Source organism: Acinonyx jubatus, chromosome B2 (genome assembly GCF_027475565.1).
Source record: "Acinonyx jubatus isolate Ajub_Pintada_27869175 chromosome B2, VMU_Ajub_asm_v1.0, whole genome shotgun sequence".
Lineage (NCBI taxonomy): Eukaryota > Metazoa > Chordata > Mammalia > Carnivora > Felidae > Acinonyx > Acinonyx jubatus.
The window spans coordinates 149,426,571-149,442,932 of NC_069385.1; the positions used below are offsets into that span (position 1 = coordinate 149,426,571).

Below are 16,362 nucleotides of genomic sequence, written 5' to 3' on the forward strand. Positions count from 1 at the left end.
GGAAGCGCGACCCCCGCCCGCGGGCCGCGCCTGCTGCGAGCCGAGCGCGGGGCCCTGTCCCCGCCCGGCGCATGAACCTTCGGGCGCGCTGTGGCCCCTCTCCGAGCAGTGGCGGCCTCCACCGCCCTCCCCGCCGCGACAGGCTTTATAGGGAGGAGGAGGCCCCCGCGGCAGGTAAACACCGGGCCTTGCGCAACAGCTCACCTGGTTCTCCAGCTTCCCAGCTCGGGTCTGGGGGAGGAGGGCGGGGGACGCGCGCGCCGGGGTCCTCGGGGCGAGCAGGTGCTCGGGAGGGGGCGCTCTGGGGGCAAGGCCACACCATGGGGGCGGGGGTCGCCTCCTTGTCACCCCTCCGGCGCCCCAATCTCATATCCGCCCCGGGCCTGTGCTGAGCCGGTGGGCAGAGCGCCCGGGCTCGCTTTCGGCGTGTGCGCCCACATCGCCGGGGTGTGAGTCACTCCAGGCGGCCGGCACACCCACTTCCCCGGAGTTGGAGGCGGGAGCGAGGATCCAGGCCTTGGTCTGGTGTGTGCTGTCACTGCTGGTGAGTCTTTCCTTTCCTCCCTGCTTGCTGCCTTACCTATTAAGGGCTTAAGAACCCTCTGAAGCTGTGGGGTAAGGGAGGGGGGAGCAGGCGCCCCCGCTCAGGTCTCCGGGAGTCAGTTCTACATCTGGCTGGGCCTCCCCTACTTCTACTCTCTCCCCACCTGTCTCTAGTTCTTTCTCTCAGTTTTTCCCGGTGTGGGTTTTTATTTCCACTTTTCACCCTTCTTTGGGGTGTACCTAGGGTTCATCTATTTCAAGTCTCTTGGTAAACAGTGGCCCAGAGAGCTGGCCTTGCCAAGGTCACAAAGGCCGGGAATAAGCAGAAGCGGGGCCGTAGCCAGCCCTGATCTGTGCCCTAGCTGTGACGCCCCGCTGCCTCTGTTTCATTTGAGATCCCCAAAACCTCCCCTCTGCTTTCCAAAATCTTCCCTCTGATCTTTCCTCTCCCTCCCCTCTCATCCATCTCCTGGCTCTTCCCTCCTCTCCTCTCTTCCCACGCCCTCCACCTGCTAGTTCCTCTGCCGCTCTCACGGGAGGCCTGTCTGTCTGCCTGCCCTGCAGGGTTTGTGGGGAAGTAAACATCTGTCCACGAGTGTGCTCGCACACACTGTTGTACAGACCTGTCTGCTCACCCATCACGTCCAAATTCCCCACGGACAGAGGCGTTCACATAATGCAGAGGCCACAGATGTACGCAGTCTCAGACACACTGAATACCACTGGGTTGGACAGCGAGGGTTTCTCAGGGACACAGAGACGTACTCAAAGAAAACACGCAAAGAGACGCTGTCATTAGTTTTATTGTCAATAAGAACAATGCGGCAGCCGTAGGTCTTTGGGGAGCAGCAGCTCAACCACAAACATAATAAAGATCAGGCAGCCCTTGAGGCACCCTTCTCCCCACCTCTGCTCCACGCTTACCAGGGAGACACTCAAATTGGACACCGTGATAAACCCTCACAAATAAACACATGTGTATTTATCTTGGAACAAAGCTCTCAGCTCAGTGCTCATAAGACCTACAGCTACAGATATGACCCAAACCTGTTTTGTAAAACGGGCTTTCGTGCTGTGGAAGATGGAGTCACAGTCCCCCAAGATGTCCACATCTTAATTCCTGGAACCTGTAAATCTGTTACCTTCCAGGGCAAAGGGGAATTAAGTTTGCAGATGGACTTAGGGTTGCTGATCACTGGGTTCGAAACAGGGAGATTTCTCTAGATTATCCACAGGGGTTCAAGGTCCACAACATCCTTAAAGGTGGAGGACAGAAGCAGGAGAGAACAACCAGCGAGAGACGTGTGAGAAGCACTCAGCCTAACACTGTTGACTTTGAACACTGAGGAAAGGGCTGCGTGCAGAGGAAGCGGACGGCCCCTCGGAGCCGGAAAAGGAAGGCAATGGACTCCAGGAGGCCTCCAGTCCTGAGGATGGCTTGATTTTCACCCAGTAGGACCCACTTTCGACTTCTGAACTGCAGGACTGTGAGGTAAGGGTGCGCGATTTGCGTTTGTGATCACGGCAGGCTCTGCTTCCCCTGTCCCACAAATCTCTGACCCTTGGGGACTCTCTGCACCTGTTTGTTTTTGCCCCTTCAATCTGTCACATGTTCTGGAGTTCCTTGTGTCTCTTGGTGTTCTTGCCCATTCTCTTTCTGTCTTCCTTCGGATTGCTTCATCTTCTTGGTTCCATCCCCTCCTCAGGGCCTTTCAGACATTGGGTCCTTTCCAGATCTGGGCCTGGAGAGGTGGGGAAATGGCATGCGAGTGTGTTCAGAGAGCTGGCGTTCACAGCACAAGTGCCTGCTGCGGCCTGCAAGGTCTGCTCTGCAGTTCCGTTCATGTTCACGTGAGAATGATCTGGGCAGCTTTTAGGTTCCCGATGTCCAGGAGACACCGCAGGTCAACTGTACAGAATCTCTGTGGATGGGGGGAGGAGGTAGGCATCAGGAGTTTTGAAAGCTTTCCAGGAGATCCCAATGTTTAGGCACGTGGTGACCCCACAGTGTGACGTGATGAGGGTGAAGTGTGCAGATGGACCTACCCTCCCCAAATCAGCCCCCATTTCGCTGTGCTAGACGCAGGGCTCACATTGTTTGCTCCCTGAGCATACGCGGGCTGATCTCCCTGCCAGGTGTGTGCACTTGCTCGGGCCCCGCTTCCTCCAGAGCTGGCCGAGGCTGTGTCCGTCTTGTCATCCAGGGCTCAAGCCACATGGAACACTTCAAGAGAGGATGTCTTTCCCCCATTGTATCTCAAGTTGCTTTCCTCATCTTTACCCAGATGTACTGTCTTTGTGGTATTTATCACCATCTGAAATGGTCTGCTTATCTGTTTTGAGCTGTTTCTGTTCAATAGAAGGTAGTTTTATAGGAACAGGAACCTAGCCTTTATTATGTTCACCATGCTTTCCCTGAACCTGGAAAGGTGCCTGGCACTCAGCAGGTCTCAATAAATAGACAGTAGAACCTTGACTGCGAGTATCTTGTTCTGCAAGACAAGCAAACATTTCTGATAAGTTTTAACTTGATAAACGAGTGATGTCTTGCAATACAAGTAGTACGAGATGTGGAATGTCACATGATCAACACTGAGCCAATGTTCTCTCTCTCTCTCTCTCCCTCTCCGCGCCTCCCCCCCCCCGCCCCCGGGTTGTGGGTGATCGTCTCCCATGCTCGGATGCTCAGTCTCAGGCCGAGGTGTTTGGCAGAAATCACTGATTTTTCAGCACGTTGGAAGGTGCCCGTAACTGGCACTAGTGTATTTTTTGTTACTTCCAAGCACCTGTGGACAGTCCTTTGCTTTTCCAGAAAAGTGAGCTTAGGAATGCTTTGCTTCATTCTAGGTCAGGCTGCCTGCAGATATAGGCCCTTTCCTCTGCTGCCTCGTCACCAGTTACATTAAATACAGTATATGACAAGAGTTTATCGACACTGCACTGTAGTCAACATCCGTGCGAGCGTATACAATGGCCCCCATGCAGAGAAAGATTCCGTTGAGCCAACAGGTGGCTCTGTGAAACAGAAACAGGTGATTCTGTCAGTGATAGTGAAAGTCTTTCTACATAAGAACCCTCCTCTCTCTTGCCTCCCTCACACCAGCCGTGAAAGTTTTCAAAGGGAAGTGCAGGTTAATTTGTTTATTTTTCTTTATATTTTCTTGATTTTTTTTGTATTATATTACAATATTGTAATCATTTTTATATGAATGATGGGTTGTGGAACGAATCACCTGAGTTTCCATTATTTCTTATGGGGAAATTCACTTTGATATGCAAGTGTTTGGATTACAAGCATAATTGTGAACAAATTATACTCGCAAACCAAGGTTTTACTGTACACCCAGCCATTGAACTGCCTGCCACCTCTTGGGCAAACTGAAGTGTCTTCTGGCACACTCTGCTTAGACCTTCTAAATGTGCACAATATTCTTCTCCTCGGTCAGCAATCATTGCACACTGGCAGAGGCCAGGCATGGTGCTGGGGGACACCCACATAGTATGTGGCATGGCATTCAGCCTGTGCTCCGGAAGCTCATGGTCTAGTCATCACATGCCTTCTAGAAACAAACGTCAGGGACTCCTGCTAACAGTGCTTCTGCTCAGCCTCTACCCGGTGCTCCCCATGAGCCCACACCTAGTGGCTTCCAGACACATAGTGCAGGGGTGGACATTTGGAGACGGGTATTGCCGGGAAATGTCTCACTTCTCAAGGCTTTCTCCCTCCCCTGCCAGAATCCCTAACAACTCTGCCTGAACCCTCTGATCCCTGTTCTGGGCTCATTCTACCTCCAGAGAGCTACATGGGTGGAGGTGACCCTTGGTATGTGCTGGGTTGGCTTTGTGGGCCGACTGACCGCGACTGGATCCCGCCTCCCTCATACCAGTCCCCACCCCTTTCCAGCTGCTTCCAGGAGGTCTCCCCTCTCACTGTGGAAAGTGAGAACCTGCACTGGGAGGTGGTGGAGGTGGGGCAGGCCTTAGCCCATCTGCTACTTTCTTTCTTTCTCTTCTGCTTCTTTCTCATTTCGTTTATTCTTCAGCCTGGCTCTCCTCCATTTCCATGACATCTCCATCCGGTCAAAGAGTTCACAAGTCTTTAGGGGGTGTTAAGGCGGAGAGAGGTGTTTGGGAGATTGAGGACCAGACAGTCCAGGTCTTTGCCCTCAGGGAATGTGACAAGGCAGATGACGCTTTGTCCCTCATCCACCAGAATCCACCACTGCCGAGTTAGGGAGTGTGATGGTGCACAAAGGTGTACCCATCATCCACCCAGAGCTGTCATTACTGAGTTGTAAAGGTGGACTGAGGATTATGTTGACAGATTGTAGGATGAGTGGGAATGATTTCAGGAAGGCCTCCTGGAGGCCGTGACTTGTAAACAAAGGGCAGGTTGGGTTGAGTGGGAAAGAAATGGAAAAGCCTGAACCAAAATCGTGAAGCATCTTTGGGGAGAAAACTGGAGAAAGAGATCTCAGGGGATAAGAAGCCTAATTAAGGAAGCGCAGTTCTTTCTCAGGCCTCACTCACTGTGCCCTGTTGCCCAAGACTTTCTTCAATGTCGGTTGCTTCTATAAGGACTTGTGTTTTTTGTTTTTTTGTTTTTTTTAAAGACTCCGCTGTTTACAATGTGCAGCCGTCCCAAGAATTGCTGCACATACTCTGGGGAGACAGCCCTGATGGGAAGGGGGCTCGAGGCAGACAGAGGATGAAGTTTCCAGCAGATCAGCCTGATACTCATGGACATGACCCCGGTTGCAAGGCCGGCACCCTCCCAGCCCGCGCTCTGTAGCTCTGTAGCAGCTCTGAGCTGAGAGGATGACTCAAATTCCTGGGGTTGAGGATTTGCTTTCAGGTAGAGCTGCTGAAATTCAGACCCACTGCCTCCACCCCTGTGTTCTTTCCCTGAGGCGTTATGTCCTGTCTTCTGAGACTTGATTTTCTCTTTCCTGTCCCCCTCCTTGAAGCCCCTGCTCAGGGCTAATGGTGCCTGTGGCGGGGGGTGGGGGGGGTGGGGGGGGGTTCCTCCCTCACCTTTATCCTGGATGCTTATTTGTTCTGTGTCCTTCTGACCACCCCCCCCCCCACACAGCAATGTCACTTTATCCACCCTTTAAACTGCCCTACAACATTCCATACTCATTCTTCCCTCCAGTGTGTCCCCAGACCTCCTCATCCCGCCTCCCCCCCCCCCCGCCCCCAGCAGAGTCCCCTTAGGGGTCATGCATTTGCTCCTGCATTCAGATGGGCTCCCAGCAAGTACTTGCTGAGTCCAGCACTGTGCTGGGAACTCTGGTACAGGGTGAGCAGGCCAGCCATGGTCCCTTGTCCTCTGGCAAATTAGATTCTGTTGGGAAAGACTAACCATAAGCAAGTAAACAAATAAATGAACAAGATAATTATAGATGTGATAAGTGCTTTGAAGAATATAAAGCGGGTAATATAAGAGGAATTAAGTGGAGGAGGTGTGCACGACTTTGACAGGGTGTTAGAAAACGCTTCTCTGAGGGGTGATGTGTGGGCCAAGCTCTGGGTGGTGAGAGGGAGCCCCCAGGCTGGGGGGCAGGGGGGCAGTTCTTAATGCTCTGAGTGTGACCAGTGGTGTGGTAGGAGGTGCACAGGCCCTGACAGGTGACAGGCGCTGGGCCGTGTTCTAAGAGCCAGGATTACAGGGTCGGTCTGTGCATTCACAGACCCAGCAGCCTTCACCTCCCTTCCTGCTGTAAGTCTGGTCCTCCTCTGCCCCCTCACATTCGGGATGAGAATCCGTTTCCATGTCCACCCCCCGCAGCGAGAACAAGCCTTCCAAACAGACCATTTCCTATGCTGTGCCGGGCACCAGATGCAGCTAACTGGCTTCTGTTCTCACACTTTGAGGTCACAGAATCCCAGATGGGTAGAGCGTTAGAACTGACAGGGACGTTATCAGTACGTAGCCTAATGCTTACATTGCAGATGAGAAAACGGGCCCACAGGGGTGACTGTGCTCATCCAGGGTAGCTGGGGTGCAAGCGGGCCAGCCCTTCTAGTCCCCATCCCTCAAGAGTGCAGGAAGGTTGCTGCCTGTCTCTTCTGCACTCATTTCAAATAAAGAGGTGCTCACTGACCACTCTTGTATGTTCAGGGTGAAGCCCTGCTTGACCAGGAGTAGAAGGAGTGAATGATGAGGTCCAGGCACACTAACACTGATGTATGACAATCAGCATGACGGCCACAGCCTGTGGACAGCAAGAGAGACACCAGACAGTCATGTGCATGTCCACACAGTGCCGTGAAGGGAGCTGCAGGTGCTGAGGACCAGGTCAGGGAGAGAAACTACTCTCTGTCTGGTCTGGTCGGCGGCAAGGGATCCAATACAAGGAACCACGTGATAAGAGAATCATGGAAAGGCCTGGAAGGTCACAAGGCTCTAGCTGGACTCTTGGTTTCAAGGTCAGTCAGAAGCACTCCCAGAAGCACTGCCCCCACTCCCACGTGTCTGCTGGAGCTCGGCCACCTCATCTGCTGTAGGAAGGGGGCCTCCCTCACTCTTGTCTCTTGAATGTCATACAACTACATCCAACTGGGGAAACCCTAGCTGCAAAAGTTCCTGAGAAGTAGAGTTTGTTTTACTTTCCAACCTCTCCAAATAGAAGGGGAGGGACATCATTCCACATATCTAGAGTTGCTAGATAAAATATGGGACGTCCAGGGGCGCCTGGGTGACTCAGTTAAGCGTCCAATTTCAGCTCAAGTCATGATCTCGCAGTCCCTAAGTTCGAGCCCTGTATCAGGCTCTGTGCTGACAGCTCAGAGTCTGGAGCCTGCTTTGGATTCTGTGTCCCCCTCTCTCTGCCCCTGCCCTGCTCATGCTCTGTCTCTCTCTGTCTCAAAAATAAATAAAAACATTAATATATATATATATGTATATATATACATATGTGTATATATATATACACATATATATGTGTGTATATGTGTATATATATATGGGATGTCCAGCTAAATATGAATTTCAGATAAACAATGAATTCTCTTAGCATCAATATCTCCCAAATACTGTATGGGGAATACTTATACTAAAAAATGATTGATTATTTATCTGGGATTTAGATTTAAGTAGATGTCTTGTGTTTCTGTTTGCTGAATCTGGTGAGCCCACAAAGACCTGGCACAGGGCTCTGGTTTAGATGGGGGTGTTGAGGAAGGCCCCTCTGGGGAGCCAACATTCAAGAGGAGACCGGAGAGATGAATAGAAGTTCGTCAGGCACAGAGAGGAGGGAAGGGCATTCATTCCAGGGGCAGAGAACAGCTTTACAAAGACTCTGAGGAAAGGGCCAATGAGGGCCGATTTCAGGAAAGCTGGTATATGGTGAGCTGCAGGTGAAGGTAGTGCCAGTAGATGAAGACTCAGGCAGAGACCAGACCACACAGGGTCTCCAGTTAGAAGGAGCTGAACGAGACAGGTGTGGAATAAGAGTGACCCAGGGCCTCTGCAAGCCGGTGGTGGCCCCCAGAGTCTTGTGGGTTGGTTGTCCTGAAGAAAGAACGTGCTCCAATGATCTAGGTGGCAGGCGGTGACCCTGGAAAGGAGCAGGCCAGCTTCAAGTGTTTTGTAGATGGAAGCACCATCCTGGTCACTGGGGTTCAGGGGAATCAAGGTTGAGTTCCTGGCTCTGGGAATGGACTAGGTTCATGCAAAGTGAGCTTTGGGTGTTGACATGGGACTGCAGAAGAGGAGGCCAGGACAGAGGGACACCAGGGCACCTCCTCTGGGTCTCTCTATAGAGCACCCCCTCCCCTGCACTTACCGCTTGGTCCTTCTCTCCCTCCCTACGTGTCCGCACCTCCACCTTATCTGCTTTCCTATTCTTGCTCTCCCTCTGCTTGTCCTCATCCCATTTCCTGGACAGAATCAAGCTCAGTCAGTGCGGTGGACGGAGTGTAGAAGCCAGAAACGGAAAGCTTTCCCACGGCCCTGTGGTCCACAGTCTCCCAGCGGACCGGTAAGCCATTAAATCTCTTCCTGGTTCCAGGAAGGACTAAGGCTGGACTCAGGCAGCCAGGGAGGTTGGAGACATCCTCTAGCAGATGGGAAACCCATCAGTCCAGACCCCCCATTTTGGATCTTTGCCCATTGTGACTAAACTAGGTAAGATCCTGCCCAGTGTGGAGGAATGCACACCCTATGCAGAAACAGTGGGATTTCCAAGATTTGACTCACTTCTTGTCAGTTTTGTGATTACAGAGTGGAGACATTTATATTGATGTCAGAGACTTGTTTTAATGATCAAAGGAAATCATTTGTATTCATTTATTCAACAGATATTTATGAAGCCTCGACAATGTTTCAGAGACTGTGTTGGGAGCTGGGGCCTCAGAGAGGATGAGGCAGACAAGAATGTGCCCTCGTGGGGATTCCATTCTGATGGGGAAGACAGGTCGATAAAAATGGGAAATGCCTGACAGGAAGCTGGGAAGGAAGGGAGGGAGTAGTGTGTAGGTGGGTCTGGGTTACAGTTTCAGCGGGTGGTATTTGAGCAAGGATTTGAGGAAGGTGAAGGGATTGGCCAGGCACTAGGAGAAAAGTGGTGCCGATTGAGGGAGAGGTGGGGCAAAGGCCCTGAGGCAACACTGTCGTGGGTGGGATGTAGCCTGAAGGCCTGGTGGCTGGAGCTGGAAGGAGGGATCCCTGGGGCCGGGTGGGGGTGGGGAGGGTGGGAGGTGGCGGGGGCGGGCAGGGTCTCCAGGACTCTGGCTCCAGGGGAGGCGAGCCTGGCTCAGGAGGCAGATGGCAGGAAGAGGCTGCTGGTGTGGGTGGAGGCAGAGGGGCAGGAGGTGGGATGTGGGAGCAGGGAAGGGCCCCTTGACTGAGGGCACTGCCAGGGCTGCGTGGTGGGTCGTCAGGGGTCAAGTGTGAACTGTCAGCGCCCAGTAAACATGTGCCATCGTGAGCCAAGGAAGACCAGTCTTCACCACCTCTTCATTCTTGGGTCTCACTAACCACTCCCGAAGCGTGTGTGACAGTGTCACAAGGAAGAGACTGGGCCAGAGGGTGGGGCCTCAGTGCTTCTGCCCCCAGCTGACCCCCAGGGACATGGAGGCACAGAGAGTAGGGGCAGGGGCCATGAGTCAGAGACACCAGGCGGAACTGGCAGGGGAAACCAGAGGGAGGCAGCCGCAGAGGGTGACCCAGAAAAGCCAACCGAGCCGGAGGGGCCCCACGTGACACGCTGTCCCTCCTCTTCCCGGGTGACCTGTCACCAAAACATCACTGGCATGCTGCTGGCACCCAGCCTACCAATTAGTGCAGGCGCCTCTCCCTCTGACTTCCTGAGGAGCCTCGACGCACCCCGCAGCCCTCCACCCGGCTCTGCATGCACCACCCGCCTGCGGGTCTGGGGGCAGCTGGCCCGGTCCTGCGGCCCCTCCTGGAGCCCCTCCCAGAGCTGCTCCCGGTGCTGAGTGTCCTCGAAACCCAAACTCGGGCTGCGAGGAGGACGCACCTGCACCACCACGTCCCGCGCCCGGCTGGGGGGGGTGGTGGAGGGAGGGGGGACTCAGGAGGGGTTTTAACCAGGCATGCAGGTTCCCCCCACCTAAGAGGGCGGGAGCTGCAGACAAGTGGGCCCTGAATCAGGGCACAGCAGGGCTCACCAGACTGGATGGACAGACCCGGACCCGCCTGTACAGGGACGGTGGGGGACGGGGTGGAGACAGGGACCTCGGACCGCCTGCACCGGGACGGTGGGGGAGAGTGGGGGACCCTGGACCGCCAGCACGGGGGACAGTGGGGGATGGGGTGCAGACAGGGACCCTAGACCACCTACACTGGGGACGGTGGGGGACCGTGTTGGACCGGGTGGAGGCAGGGACCCCCGACCACCTGAACCGGGACGGTGGGGGATGGGGTGGAGGCAGGGACCCCGGACCACCTGGACCACCTACACTGGGGACGTGTTGGACAGGGTGGACACAGGGATCCCGGACGCCTGCTCCCGGCCACTGGGGGCCCAAGGGGTTGCCCAGGGTTCTGTGCTGCGAGGGTGGGGGCAGCATTCCCGCAGGAAGGGACGAGTCTGGTCCTAGAGGGACATATTCCCCCAGTGGGTGGCAGGACAGGGTGTGAGAGGGCTTCAGGGTGAGACCCAGCAAGGAGGGTGTGTGCGAGAGCTCCAGGGAGCCGGGTGTGTGAACTGGGATGTGAAGCTGTGATGGACTTAGTGAGGGGGGAGGGGGCCTTAGGACTAGCATCTGTCCTGGGTGTCTGTCCTTTGTGCTGGAGGAATAGGAGCTCCAGGGAAGGAAGCAGACATTCCCTGCGCGTTCCCACGTGCCGGGAAGCATGCAGAGTGCTTTTGCATACGTTACCAAATCTAATTCATGCATCAGTTAAACACAAGGAAGACCTATTTGACACGAGATAATTTCTAAGACCCATGTTTAAAAGACAAGCAAGTGCAGAATTGTTTTGTGCTCTGAGCTGCGATCCGTATTAAAGACACACGCACACGGGGAGGATTTTGTTGAGGGAGCAGGGAGCATGGAGTTGGGAAGGTCCAGGAGGTGTGTCTGCAGCCCGCGGGCAGTTCAGCAAGCTGAGATCCGGGGTGTAGTGAGGCTGGGGGTCCTGCCCTCTGCCCTGGGCTGCAGCTCAGACGAATGCTGAGCTGGTCCTTCTAAACTTAATGTTGGCCCGGCTCTCCTGGGTGAGGTTCAGAGGTGGTCTGGCTGCAGGGGTAGTGTGGGAGGGGGGAGAGAGGCAGGGAGGTGGGGGGCTGCACCCGCTGGGCTGTGGGAATGGACTGGAGGAAGGGGGAGGAAGGGAGGGTGTGGTACGCTCTGAGGGAGGGGTGGGCAGCAGGTCTCCATGGGGCTGGTGGGAAAAACAGGAACACAGAACACCAGTTATTTTTCAGGATGTGAATCAAAGTTACACATGCACATAGAAAGTCCACTAACCAGAGGGACCAGGGAGAAAAACTAGCAGCCCACCCCATCTCCACCACTGTAGCTCTTAGTTGATTTTGCTTTGTGGGGTTTGCCTGTGTGTCTGTAAACGCTGTAAATGGTCTTGCAATTGTAGCATTATCTATTGATTAGTTTTAATAAAAACGACAGCCTTTATTGTTAACCACCAACCTCTCTCGGACCTGTCTCGGGTCCACAAACAGACCTCTTCATCATCTCCACCATACTCATTTTATAGCTATTTCAGTAATACACATATGTATACTCACACATATTTCCATCATATCTCCATATGTACACAGATAGCTATGGAAATGCACAAATATCCTGAGGGACCACATCAAACGCGGATTCAGGGAGACAGTGGCTGAAAGAGACTTTCATTCTACATGTCTGGTGTAAATTCTTTATAAATGAATGTATACATTAATTGCTTGTTCAGTAAAGAAACAAAACCAGAAAAAGAATCCATACAGCATAGTAAAAAGTAATTATCATTACCCACAGTTTACAGATGCAAAAACAGAAGCCCAGAGACTTAAGTCATTTGTTCAAGATCTTAAAGCAAGTGCAACTGGCAGAACCCAGATCTAACCCTCCAGGAAGAGGAGGAGGAGAACAAGGTCTGGGGCAGGAGAGCCCTGGCGCTGGGGGGAGCAGGGGAGGGGGGCAGGAGAGCCCTGGCACTGGGGGGTGGCAGGGGAGGGGGGCAGGAGAGCCCTGGCGCTGGGGGAGCAGGGGAGGGGGGCAGGAGAGCCCTGGCGCTGGGGGAGCAGGGGAGGGGGGCAGGAGAGCCCTGGCGCTGGGGGGAGCAGGGGAGGGGGGCAGGAGAGCCCTGGCGCTGGGGGGAGCAGGGGAGGGGGGCAGGAGAGCCCTGGCGCTGGGGGGGCAGGGGAGGGGGCAGGAGAGCCCTGGCGCTGGGGGTGGCAGGGGAGGGGGGCAGGAGAGCCCTGGCGCTGGGGGGTGGCAGGGGAGGGGGGCAGGAGAGCCCTGGCGCTGGGGGGTGGCAGGGGAGGGGGGCAGGAGAGCCCTGGCGCTGGGGGGGCAGGGGAGGGGGCAGGAGAGCCCTGGCGCTGGGGGGAGCAGGGGAGGGGGCAGGAGAGCCCTGGCGCTGGGGGGAGCAGGGGAGGGGGCAGGAGAGCCCTGGCGCTGGGGGGAGCAGGGGAGGGGGCAGGAGAGCCCTGGCGCTGGGGGGAGCAGGGGAGGGGGCAGGAGAGCCCTGGCGCTGGGGGGGGCAGGGGAGGGGCAGGAGAGCCCTGGCGCTGGGGGGCAGGGGAGGGGGCAGGAGAGCCCTGGCGCTGGGGGGAGCAGGGGAGGGGGCAGGAGAGCCCTGGCGCTGGGGGAGCAGGGGAGGGGGCAGGAGAGCCCTGGCGCTGGGGGGAGCAGGGGAGGGGGGCAGGAGAGCCCTGGCGCTGGGGTGGCAGGGAGGGGCAGGAGAGCGGGGGGCAGGAGAGCCCTGGCGCTGGGGGGGCAGGGGAGGGGGCAGGAGAGCCCTGGCGCTGGGGGGGGCAGGGGAGGGGGCAGGAGAGCCCTGGCGCTGGGGGGAGCAGGGGAGGGGGCAGGAGAGCCCTGGCGCTGGGGGGAGCAGGGGAGGGGGCAGGAGAGCCCTGGCGCTGGGGGGAGCAGGGGAGGGGGCAGGAGAGCCCTGGCGCTGGGGGGAGCAGGGGAGGGGGCAGGAGAGCCCTGGCGCTGGGGGGAGCAGGGGAGGGGGCAGGAGAGCCCTGGCGCTGGGGGGAGGCAGGGGAGGGGGCAGGAGAGCCCTGGCGCTGGGGGGAGCAGGGGAGGGGGGCAGGAGAGCCCTGGCGCTGGGGGGAGCAGGGGAGGGGGGCAGGAGAGCCCTGGCGCTGGGGGGAGCAGGGGAGGGGGGCAGGAGAGCCCTGGCGCTGGGGGGAGCAGGGGAGGGGGCAGGAGAGCCCTGGCGCTGGGGGGAGCAGGGGAGGGGGGCAGGAGAGCCCTGGCGCTGGGGGGAGCAGGGGAGGGGGGCAGGAGAGAGCCCTGGCGCTGGGGGAGCAGGGGGGGGGCAGGAGAGCCCTGGCGCAGGGGGGCAGGGGGGGGCAGGAGAGCCCTGGCGCTGGGGGGTGGCAGGGGAGGGGGGCAGGAGAGCCCTGGCGCTGGGGGGAGCAGGGGAGGGGGGCAGGAGAGCCCTGGCGCTGGGGGGAGCAGGGGAGGGGGCAGGAGAGCCCTGGCGCTGGGAGGGGGGCAGGAACCCGAACTGAAGAGACCCCAGCTCTGGCAGAGAGGGAGAGTGCAGGAGGCAGTCACCACAAGTGCTGATCTGAAGGAGGCAGGAGTGCCCCCAGATAGAGAAGAATGGCTAACAGGGAGAAGCTCTGGACTGGAGGACGAAAGGTCACGGTCCGTGTCCTTAGACAGCATCCCAGAGACCTCAGGTGCCGGGCATCTGCAGTGAGTCACTGGATCCCAGAAACTGATGGCAAGGGTGAGGTCATCACCCCAAAAGGCAGGGAGTAGAGACAACAAGGCTCTTGGGGGCCGGGGAGCTGAGTCTGTCTGGTCAGAGGCCACTGTCACAAAACCAACGAAGAATTCCTATCTAATAGGTTTTCCTCGGGGCTCAAATGAGTAGCTGTGGGAGTCATTTGGGAGGCTTTGATACCAGGCAGGATGACAAAGAAAGCATTCTGGCCAAGAGGACCGACTGCCTGCAGAGTTTCTGCCCTGGGAGAATGGGAGACGTCTGCAGAGCAAAAATCCTGCCCAGGCTGCAGCCAAGGCAGCTGGCCTCCCTGCTCACGGCCTCCCCTGTCCCCTGTCCCCTCCCATGGCTGTGGTGGTGCTAACCAAGACGGCTGAATGCAGAGGGTCTGGGTTGGGGGTCAGACACTTTGCAGATTCACTTGAGACTTGCTCTACTGGAAAGGTATTTTACCTTGAAAGGAACTCCTCACGGACACGCACACACCCCAGCCGCCCCGTATTCATCCTTTCCCTCCTCCCCACTGAGGAGGAACAGAGGAGCCCCGCCTGACAAGTCCCAACAAAGCCTGGATCCTACAGCCCTGTTGAGGAGGAAGCTCTCCTGTGCCCTTGAAGGTCCTCTGGCTGGACTGAGTCAAACTGACCCGAGACAGATTAACGGGAGAAAACGAAATTCAATCGTGTGCAATGGGCTTCCACACAGACATTCAAATTCCAACGACGATGAAGCAACATGGAGCTTCTGTGAGCTAAGTTGGGGGTCAGGGTCTGAGGATACAAGGCGGGGAAGGACCTCACAGGAAGGTGGTAGATATTTGGAAAACCAAAGTTTGCCTTCTCAAGCAGATAAGTTTCTGAGATAAAGGGAAGTCTCAAGCTCTCCTTTCCCATGTAAATTTAGGCAGGTGATGACAGGAAGAGAGTTTTTCCTGCATTTTGCTGTGTTTTGATGACTTTTAACTCAAGATAACGTTCGTGCCTCAGCAGCCCACTTAGTGGCGGCCTGCCCTTGGCCCCTGCACTGGAGAGATGCTGGCCAGTTGCCTGTGCTGTGTGTTCTGTCTTGCCGCTAGGAAAAATAAGCCCAGCTTGTTTAACTACGGGTGTGTTTCTGGAGGTCTTTGGCGAGAGGACACTGGTAACGTCCTGGGTTCTGTTCTTCATTCTTGCCCTCTGGGATCCACGTTGAGGGTCTGGACCTAGGCCATGTGGGCGAAGATGGCCAGAAGTGCTGTCACAAGGGACAGAACCAGTTATGCATTCACTCAACAAGTATTTATGGGCCACCCACACACACCACAGACGGTTCCAGGTGCCAAGGACAAGAGGCAAATGAAGTGGGAGTCCTGATTTTGGGGGAACCTCTCAGATGGTTGTGATTCATGGAGATAGTGGGGTGATTGAGGTAAGGCCTGGGGGCTGCTACATGCTCACGAGGAGGTGCCCCTGAGCCAGTCCAGTCAACAACCCTAGCGGGATGTCAGGAAAGGCTTTCTGGGGACAATCTTGTGAGAAGGGACAAGAGCTGGTCAAGGAGACAGCACACAGCATGGGGAGTGGGCACTGTCACATACAGTCGATCTTTTTTGTTTTGTTTTGTTTTTAAAATTATTTTATTTATTTTTTTAGAGAGACAGAAAGAGTGAGTAGGGCAGGGGCAGAGGGGTGGGTGGAGAAAGAATCCCAAGCAGACTCCACACTGTTAGTGTGAAACCTGGTGTGGGGCTTGAACTCACAATCCATGAGATCATGACCTGAGCCAAAACCAAGAGTCGGACGCTTAACCGACTGAGCCACCCAGGCACCCAACAGTCAATCTTACTTGAGTGAAATCTAGGAGGCCAGTTGAGGGGGGAGGTCCAAAATCAAATGCACAAGACAAGGCACAGACGGAAAAGACCGACTTTCATCTCTTCCACCTGCCCTTTCCTCCCCCCACAGGTAACTGTTAGCCTTTCGATTATATTTCCACATATAAAAAAATAAGTGATGAGGGATCGTGGAGAGAGCTGAGGACAGAGGGCAGGCTAACAGCACCCCCCCCCCCCAAGGTGGGACATTTGTGATATTCCTTGGACACTCCCAGCTACCCAAGAACAGGAAAGGACACACACACACACACACACACACACACACACACAAATGATTAAACTGATAAGAGTCTCCACCAGTTTACCAGGAAAAGGCAGTCCCATCACAGCCTGAAGTCCAGGAACCCCTTACTATCTTAATGTTGATGCTTTGCTAGAGGGAGAAACAACCTTAGCGTGACCATAGCTAGGCCTCTGGTAAGTCTTGAGCTTGTGAAAGTCTCTTTGGAAACTTCCCTTTTGACTTTACCTCCCCCAAGTCCATGGCGTATAACCAGCCCTTCTACACGACCCCAGTGCAGCTCTCCCTGCCCGCGGGTCCTGGCCCGCGCTTTAATAA

At 55.8% G+C, this 16,362-nt stretch overlaps 1 long non-coding RNA gene across 4 annotated transcripts; it reads left to right on the forward strand.

Annotated features, from left to right (window-relative positions):
• Nucleotides 1–59: 59 nt before the first annotated feature.
• On the forward strand, nt 60–15,842 carry LOC113596873 (uncharacterized). 4 transcript variants are annotated; one of them, XR_008298827.1, is made up of 5 exons: nt 60–2,035; nt 5,157–5,398; nt 8,436–8,528; nt 12,001–12,116; nt 14,055–15,842. It is a non-coding gene; the product is annotated as an uncharacterized LOC113596873 (long non-coding RNA). The 4 variants fall into 4 exon arrangements; XR_008298828.1 differs by lacking the exon at nt 12,001–12,116; XR_008298829.1 differs by lacking the exons at nt 12,001–12,116; nt 14,055–15,842 and adding an exon at nt 8,848–9,213.
• The last annotated feature ends 520 nt before the right edge of the window (nt 15,843–16,362 follow it).